The 9,819-nt window shown below is 44.3% G+C and overlaps 1 long non-coding RNA gene across 1 annotated transcript in view; it reads left to right on the top strand.

Moving 5' to 3' along the window:
* Positions 1-2,848: 2,848 nt before the first annotated feature.
* Positions 2,849-9,819, top strand: part of LOC126162548 (uncharacterized) — a 584,509-nt gene continuing 577,538 nt past the window's right edge. The window contains exon 1 of the long non-coding RNA XR_007535088.1: positions 2,849-3,073. This is a non-coding gene — a long non-coding RNA (uncharacterized LOC126162548). The remainder of the gene's footprint in view (positions 3,074-9,819) is intronic.

Below are 9,819 nucleotides of genomic sequence, written 5' to 3'. Positions count from 1 at the left end.
ATCTGTTGAGATATGGATCTTTTTACTTGTGACAAATATTGTGTACTATTCTGTCGTGTAGGCTGTCTGGTTTTTCTAGTTCTTTGTGCCTGTCTGAATAGTTGTACGAGAGCGTTCCAAAAAGTAAATCCTTCGATTTTCTTCTGTGAAAACCCTTAAAGGTATTTAAAAGAAAGAAATGTTGTTAACATTCTATATCTTTATTCTTCATGTCTACATATTTATTTCTCAGCATAGTCACTCTAGCGACGAACACATTTCTCCCAACGAGAGACCAATTTGTCGATGCCGTCACTGTAGAATGTTTTACTTTGTTGGAATCACGACATCATCGGTGCTTGCAACGCTTCATCGTTTTCAAATTGCAGTCCTCGAAGGTGTTTTTTAAGTTTTGGAAACAGCTAAAAAGAGGATGGGCCCAAGTCGGTATTCTATAGAGGATGATCGATGGCAGTGAATCAAAGGCATCGGATCATTGCAGACAGCGCAGGCTGGTCTGGTGTTATCATGCTGAAGGAGACGGTGCTACGTGTGTGGACGAACTCTTCGAAGTCGAAAGTCGATCACAGCACGCTGTTTCTCACTCGTCGACATAGTTACATATCACACCGCCATGTTATACGTTAAAATTCGGAGCCTTCTAGAGGCAAGGGCCGCAAATGTGTAGACATGAGGAATAAAGATGTAGAACGTTGATAACATTTGTTTCATTTAAAAAGCTTTAAGTATTTTCACATAAAAATCTGCAGGACACTGATCAGCAACCAACTAATTACGATTTTGGCATTAGTTTGCACAACAGATTGCTGAAGATATGTAGATCAAAGGCTGCATTTTATTCACAGATGAGGCAAGATACACAGGATTCATACCAAGAGAAAATGGAGTTACGCCGCTTTGATTATATGTACTACTTCATCACTTATTTCAGCTCTTTCGGACTGGAAGAGGTCTATTAAAACAACACGTTGCCGAAAAATACGGTCCGTGGTTCCAGTTTCTACGGAGTGAGAGTCACTATACAGATTCATTGGCTAAGGTAATAATATCCCTCGAATGTACATTGTACATCATTTGAGGTCTGTTCCTTACGATCGGAAGCTCACACTGTTGTTCCTGCATCGCAGTCATCCTGCCATTCTCGCATTGTGCATGAAGTGATTTTCTGTTCGGTGTTTGCTCTTTTGTCTTTTTTCTGCGTTACTTCGGGCTCCCTTCTTTCTGATTACAATGTTTAGAGGAAATGTCCCTAAATTATATAAAAAGAGCTTCCGTAAATGTGTTCTGTATGCATTTGTAAATCTCAGTAATATTCTTCTCTGCACTATGAGGATAGCTACTTTAGATTTAGCGGTAATATAAGTGCAGTGTAAACTCCTATAGAAGCAAGTATAGCATCGTGATACACTCTGATCAGGTATATAGGCAGCTGTAGCTTACATTGACCAATGACGACAATGTAATTAAACAATTTTCAGCTCTTTGGTATACAATTTATGAGGTGTAGTCAAATAAAAATACAACAGTCGCCACAACGGAACCATGGAATGGTTCAGAAGTGGCCACCACACACTTTAAGACCTTTATCCCTCTGGGAGCCGAGACGATCAATTCCTGTTTCGTAGAACACGGTCGATCACTGACTGATCCACCAAAGCACCCTCTCTTGCTGTTCCTCATTCGACTGAAACCATGCCTTTATTCAGGTTACCAAAGATGTGAAAATCGCCCGATGAAGGATCCGAGCTATATGGAGGATGTTGCTGTGCTCCCCAACCAATTCGCTGAAGCGTGGCCTTCGTCCAGTTGGCAGTGTGGGGATGGGCTTTATCGTGCAAGAGGATGATTCCACCTGACAGCATTCCGATATCCTGAGGTCAAACGATAAAGCCACATCTCCTCCACCAAAGAATTCCGAAGCTGTTCACAAAAGTTCCGGTAAGGGCATGATGACCTTCTTCTTCGACTTCAGGGGTCCTCTGCTTGTTGAGTTCCTCGAAAGTGGAACCACAGTCAATGCGCCGTGCTATGAAGACACTTTGCTGAAACTGTGAAGCGTCATAAAGCCAGAACACCCAGGATTGCTGTTGGATGGAATCATCCTATTGCTGTCATCGGACAAAGGCTACGCTTCAGCTATTTAGTTGGGAAACACTGCAAAATCCTCCGTATAGCCCGGATCCTTCACCCGATGATTTTCCCATCTTTGTTGACCTGAAGAAAGAATTATGTGGACGTCAGTTTCAGCCGGACGAGGAAGTGCAGGAGTGGGTGCGGTTGTGAATCCGTCAGCGCCCGACTGCGTTCTACAAAACAGAAATTGACTGTCGCGTCTCCCTATGCGATTAATGACTTAACGTGTTTGACGATTACTTTTCAATAGACCAACTTCATGCGCCCTTTGTGGCGGTGTTCGGTTCTTATTTTCCTGCCCTGTACGCTTGCGATTGCCAAAATTTTAATTTTCGTCAACATGCAACTCCAAGTAACTTGTTGCATGTTTACGCTTATAGCAAACTCTTCTCGAATGGCATCAATGACTTGCATGCTTAACGTCCGCATGTGATGGACGTATAACCACCAAAAGCGTCACATGCCCTTACTTCATGAGACACTGCAGAGAATTTTGAAATTTAATCCAAGACATTGGCAAAATGTTTGGATTGTTACCCCAGGGATATCGTGAAGAGAGTCATCCTTGTCTGTGCGCTTTATTGACGACAACGCGGAAGACTAGACGAGCGTCCGCCCAGTGGCCCGTGACGCGCTGCAGGCAGCAGCTTGTGTGGCTTCCGGCAGCAATCCTATATAGCAAATCGCAATTAGGCCGGCCAGCAGTGCGAGCCAGCGTCGCGTGAGGGAGGCCAGTCTTAGCCCGCTGCCAGCTTTGCGTGTCGCCACAGCCGTAGCAGGAGCCCCAGCGCAGTCAGCCGAGCGCCTTCCTCAGCGGCAGCACAGCGCGCAGTACAGTGCAGCGGGTAGCCGAACGCTCAGTGTAACAGGCGCAGCGTCTTAACACTCTCGTAACCGCGGGCGCCTTGCACTACAAGGGCTCGCGAACCAACGCCGGTCGGTAAGTAGCTTCTGCTCTCGTTACAATGTGTGCTCTATATGCTGCAGAATTCTCAAATTTCAGTTCCCTATCAGTTCGTACGATAACGTTTGTCATCGTCTGTTTCACTCGCAGCATGTGCTCATATAGTGGCAAGAACTCGGATTACCAACACCCCGAGGTTTCCCGTCGCACACGCACAACTGTGAGAAAGTGTGTGTAATGAGTTTCGTGATTTTCGCGACCTTACTCGAATAAGCTCCTCTTTGGTCCCTGACAGACTGTTTTGCAACTGTACCTACATCTGTACTCGTACTCAGAAGGCCGCTGTGGCCGAGCGGTTCTAGACGCTTTAGTCCGGAACCGCGGTGCTGCTACGGTCGTAGGTTCGAATCCTGCCTCGATCATTGACGTGTGTGATGTCCGTAGGTTAGTTAGGTTTAAGTAGTTCTAAGCCTAGGGGACTGATGACTTCAGATGTTAAGTCCCATAGTGCTTAGAGCCATTTGAACCATTTGTACTCAGCAGTCTACTGCTTCGGTTGAGGGAAAAGCCCAAAATTTGCGCCTTCATTGTCGTCGCACGAAGTTCAGGCAGTAATGTGTTTATTGAGTCTTCTTGAAACACGTGGCCTAAGAATTCAAACAGTAATTCCAGCCCACAAAACACTGCATCTAATGCCTTTCAGCACAATTTATTGAACATTTAATATCAAAGAAAACTGGACTGTTTCCGGATCCACTATTTGTAACCACTCAATCTTCACTAGAGTGACTGCTGTCCAGAGTACAGTGGTTCATTGTCCTCCATACATACAAATGCAGTACGAGTGTTTGTTCTGGTACAACAATAGCTGCATCACATGAATACTTCGTCTGATAAATTCCACTGGAACACTCTTGGAGCATGTAGAGACCTCACGGATTCAAAAAATATAAATAAATTATTTCTAGTATACGTGAATAACCAATGTCCTCGATACGTAAACTGTTTTCCTTACGAACAGAGAACGGCAACTGTCACTGTCTTGTAGGTGAAATATTCATCTATGTTCCAATGTCAGTATCTTTGTAATGGACCTTCAAGGTCGCATACCTCAACAATCTGTAGCACGAGCTGGGGAGCCAAGTATTTCGTAACGTCTGTTGTCAAATTTTTTCATTGTACGTACTTCCGGAGCTTACAGCGTCATTCCCTTACACTCCCACACGTCGCATGTCGACGAACCTGTGACGAGGTATATTTCTCATTGGCACTTCATTACACTGCACGTGCTCTGCTCCGCCTCAAACTAAAAAGAATCCTTACTTCTAAACAAGACAGTGCATAGCTCACGACTGGGTTCCTAGAGCCACTGAAAGCGAACACCTGACAGCGACTAACGCTACAGCGGAAAGAATGCGATCGCAAGGTTTTGTCGGCGCACCTGGCGCGGCGCAGCCGAGCAGAAAGGCGGTAGGGTTCGGGCTGACACCGCATCTGCTTTCGTGATCGCAGTCGTTGTATCGATCGGCGGCGCTTGGCGCCACGTGCAGCAGGCATCGGCTTGTCCATGGCGCGCACTGTCCGCCGTCTTGGAATCGGCGGCCACTTAAAGGCGTAACCACTACTCGCTGCGAGAAATGTCTTGTTATTACTAGTCGATTATAGTCATCTCGAAACATGGTGCATAGTGACAAGAATGAAATGGCTACATTCGAGAGCGAGGACCTCTTAAACCATTCTGTTTATAGAATAGGCTTTACATAACTGAGAAGAGGTGTAAGTCTAGGCTTGCTTTGTTGTCTGTCTTTTTATCTACGTATTTGTCTATCCGAAAGTTGAGATCCTTTTTCGTCACGAACGGGTAGAGATAGCAAATTGAAATTTATGTAACATACAGGGTGTTTCAAAAATGACCGGTATATTTGAAACGGCAATAAAAACTAAACGAGCAGCGATAGAAGTACACCGTTTGTTGCAATATGCTTGGGACAACAGTACATTTTCAGGCGGACAAACTTTCGAAATTACAGTAGTTACAATTTTCAACAACAGATGGCGCTGCAAGTGATGTGAAAGATATAGAAGACAACGCAGTCTGTGGGTGCGCCATTCTGTACGTCGTCTTTCTGCTGTAAGCGTGTGCTGTTCACAACATGCAAGTGTGCTGTAGACAACATGGTTTATTCCTTAGAACAGAGGATTTTTCTGGTGTAGGAATTCCACCGCCTAGAACACAGTGTTGTTGCAACAAGACGAAGTTTTCAACGGAGGTTTAATGTAACCAAAGGACCGAAAAGCGATACAATAAAGGATCTGTTTGAAAAATTTCAACGGACTGGGCGGACTGGGAACGTGACGGATGAACGTGCTGGAAAGGTAGGGCGACCGCGTACGGCAACCACAGAGGGCAACGCGCAGCTAGTGCAGCACGTGATCCAACAGCGGCCTCGGGTTTCCGTTCGCCGTGTTGCAGCTGCGGTCCAAATGACGCCAACGTCCACGTATCGTCTCATGCGCCAGAGTTTACACCTCTATCCATACAAAATTCAAACGCGGCAACCCCTCAGCGCCGCTACCATTGCTGCACGAGAGACATTCGCTAACGATATAGTGCACAGGATTGATGACGGCGATATGCATGTGGGTAGCATTTGGTTTACTGACGAAGCTTATTTTTACCTGGACGGCTTCGTCAATAAACAGAACTGGCGCATATGGGGAACCGAAAAGCCCCATGTTGCAGTCCCATCGTCCCTGCATCCTCAAAAAGGACTGGTCTGGGCCGCCATTTCTTCCAAAGGAATCATTGGCCCATTTTTCAGATCCGAAACGATTACTGCATCACGCTATCTGGACTTTCTTCGTGAATTTGTGGCGGTACAAACTGCCTTAGACGACACTGCGAACTCCTCGTGGTTTATGCAAGATGGTGCCCGGCCACATCGCACGGCCGACGTCTTTAATTTCCTGAATGAATATTTCGATGATCGTGTGATTGCTTTGGGCTATCCGAAACATACAGGAGGCGGCGTGGATTGGCCTCCCTATTCGCCAGACATGAACCCCTGTGACTTCTTTCTGTGGGGACACTTGAAAGACCAGGTGTACCGCCAGAATCCAGAAACAATTGAACAGCTGAAGCAGTACATCTCATCTGCATGTGAAGCCATTCCGCCAGACACGTTGTCAAAGGTTTCTGGTAATTTCATTCAGAGACTACGCCATATTATTGCTACGCATGGTGGATATGTGGAAAATATCGTACTATAGAGTTTCCCAGACCGCAGCGCCATCTGTTGTTGACAATTGTAACTACTGTAATTTCGAAAGTTTGTCTGCCTGAAAATGTACTGTTGTCCCAAGCATATTGCAACAAACGGTGTATTTCTATCGCTGCTCGTTTAGTTTTTATTGCCGTTTCAAATATACCGGTCATTTTTGAAACACCCTGTATTAAGGTCTACGGTCCCTTGGAGCTGTAAATAATTTAAACTTCTAAGTCAATGCAATCAAAGGATATGGTCATATATGTCACGTTCTTTCATACTCGCAAACTGACACACACAACCTGTATATGCATTATCATAGAGGGTAAAGAACAAATGGCGCATTTGGCCTCGGCATACGATTCCTCATCTCAGTTAGAAATATATCTAGCAAACCCTAGTTCCGCCAATAGGTTTAATAGTAATGCGATTTAAAAAATTACGCTCTGTCAACGCTGTTAACTGCGTGCACCGTGGCCAAGAACAGGTTGCACAAAGTCGGCGCTCAGCTGGAGCTGTCCGACTAGCTAACCGACACGGTAGCTCAGCGTGTTCGGGCTGAGGGTTAGTTGCCCTCTGTAATAAAAAAAACTGAGTTAATAGATCGACGACGAACTGAGACGGGTGTCTTGCGACGTCCGCCGCGAACAGATGTAACGAACTAAAACGAACAAAATGAGATTTAAAAAAAGCGCGGCGAAGCAGTACTGTGGGTAACAGATATGGGTGGGACTCGCCGATGTTCGAGTCGCGTCCGCGCCAAAGTTTTATTCCAGTTAAAGAATCAAATTGTGTTCAGTTAATACCTCCAAAATGTGGTATCTTGGGTATTTCTTTCTGTTACTGCTACGTTTATTTAAACATTAAGAAATAACACGAACTTTTTACGGATGTAAACAACCACTCTGCTTCGTTCACGACACGAATAAGGGCAATATAAAATAATAGTGGATAGAGTAACATCGTCTATATCCAATAAGGTACAAAAAACACAACAGGTAGGCTGCAGTAGATTGCACGTTATTAGTTCCGTTTCAGCCGCGCTAGCGCGTGGACGTTTACTGCTGCGCTGCACCTCCGTGTTTACATCGCTGTACTTGTGCTTCTCCGAGTGCTGTCCGTCCGTTAACCTCAGTGTTCGTTCATATTCCTTGTGATCTGGTCACTCCTTCTGGTCGTGCTGCTGCTAATTGGAATTTCGGTTGTTTAACCGAAATTTCGTCGCTGGATTAACCATGGCTACAAACCTCTGGTATTTGTTTTTGTAAAGGAATCCCGTCCTGTTCAGCCGACATCCCTGGAAATAAATGACTGGATTACATAGGTAATTGGTTTCAATTCTGAAACCGTCCATAACTTGCAACTAGATCAGAAAAAATACTGTTTTTGTCAAGTTATTCAGTACTGCGGCTGTTGATAAAGTGTTACGAAAGTGGGGCCATGAAGTACATTTTGTGCATAGAAATGGTTATAAAAGTAAGGTTTCATCTATAGAGCTGACAATGAGTAGAAAACCGTTCGTGTCTTGAATCTTCGCATTGAAATTTAAAATGACAAGTTTAAGGAAGCTCTTTCAAACTACGGGAACGTTAAATCAGTTACAAATGAAATATGGTCGCCTCGCTTTAAACTGCTATGTGTCAAGGGCGTCCGCTGTGTAGCGATGGACGTTTAGACAAATATTCCGTCTCACATAACTGTTTGTTGGTATAAGGCACAAATTGTTTATACAGGTCTGGAAGCTACATGTCACATACGCAACGAAACCGGCCACTTCAGACAGTAATGTCCGCGGCGAACTGTTGTTCTTAAAAGTAATTTGATACAGTGTCAGAAACTTACCTTAAATGATCTGTTACCAAAGAATAGGCCGGATCAACTGGTTGAGGATGTTAACTCAGCGGGCCAAGCTGATGTTCCCCTTCACGATAACAGTCAATTCCCCCCGTTAACAACAAGGGGAAACCCTGTTACCACTACTCGTGAAACTGAAATGCAATCGAGGAAACGATTTCTGGAGCCAAATGACAGCTGTTCAGAGGACGAGCTGTCCTGTACAGCCCCCTCAGTTCGCAAGCAAAAACAGTGCGATGAGGAGGCAGAGGAACCGGAAGGCAGAACGCGAAGGTAAACTGATGAACAGAAAGATAATAAACATACGGTACCCGAAAATGAAGGGGATGTAGTCAGTACTAATTTGCAAGAAATAAACAGATGAAGTAGCTGACTGCAAAGAACAGCAGCTATCTGTTAGTAAACAAATTCAGGGAGAGGTTGAAAAACTGCCGTCTCAATTTGTTTCCCTCGATCAGGAAGTAAGTGATATTAATAAAGAACAAGGAAGTGTTGGCCAAAATGAAATCACGGTCAACTCCGCAGGGCAGACACCAGCAACAGAAAATGCGAAAGCGGCTCCTGCTGCTCCAGATGAGCCGCAAAGTAAAAGGAACAAAATGTGAATGTAGCTCAAAACCAAGGGAAGGGAAAATCCGGAAAGGGCGACCCAAGCCCAATGAATCTTCGGTACGAAAAACCAGAAAGTTTACAAGGAAATCAGTCTGCTAGCGGTACAAGAGAAAACCTCAGAAGTAGAAAAAAACGGGACAGTAATTAATAAACTGATTGAAGTGTTATTCCATGTTCAGCCTTGCGAGAAAACTGTTAATAGTTTAACTGAACCCTGAACAACAGGAAACTAAATTAGCTCATCAATCAACTACATTGTGACAGCGTAGTGACGCAATCTTATTCTGTCACCACCATAAACATAAATAAAATTACGTCCATTTTGAAATTATCGGAACTTAAGGAATTTTTGTACGACTCTGCTACTGATATTGCCCTGTTACAAGAATTTCTATTGTCGGATTTACTAATTCCCGGTTTTGTCAGTTAAATAAATGTGTCTCACGAAACAAGTGTTGGAACAGCTGTTTTGGTGAGGGAAGGGATTCCAGAAAGTGAGGTGGTACGACTGGAATCCGGAAGGGGAATAGGATTAAATATCTATGATTATCATCAACTTGTATGCCCCTTCAGGAAGTTTTCACCGAGCTGACAGGGCACGTTTCTTCAAAGATGAACTGATATACTTGTTTAGGAAAAATCCAAGACAGTTATTATTTGGAGGTGTTTTTAATTGTGTTTTAAATCGAAAATATCAGTTATCTAATTTTAATTTCTCAAGTGAGAATTAAAGGATGTGTGGGAAATCAAATACCCTCTATTGTTGAGTTCACTTATGTCACGGTAACATCTCGTAGCAGGATTAATAGATCTTGTATTTATAAAAATCTTGAAACTTCCGTGACAAAATTAGAAACCATTCCTACATACTTTACAGACCTTTCAAGTGTCTTAGCTTGCATAAATCTAACAAGACAGCCAGTTCGCCTATTCAAGAATCAGTGGAATTTGAACATTTCCTTTGCCGGCCGCGGTGGTCTAGCGGTTCTGGCGCTGCAGTCCGGAACCGCGGGACTGCTACGGTCGCAGGTTCGAATCCTGCCTCGGGCA

The sequence above is a fragment of the Schistocerca cancellata genome, chromosome 2, assembly GCF_023864275.1.
Source record: "Schistocerca cancellata isolate TAMUIC-IGC-003103 chromosome 2, iqSchCanc2.1, whole genome shotgun sequence".
Taxonomy (NCBI): Eukaryota; Metazoa; Arthropoda; class Insecta; order Orthoptera; family Acrididae; genus Schistocerca; species Schistocerca cancellata.
This window is presented reverse-complemented; position numbering and strand designations above follow the sequence as displayed.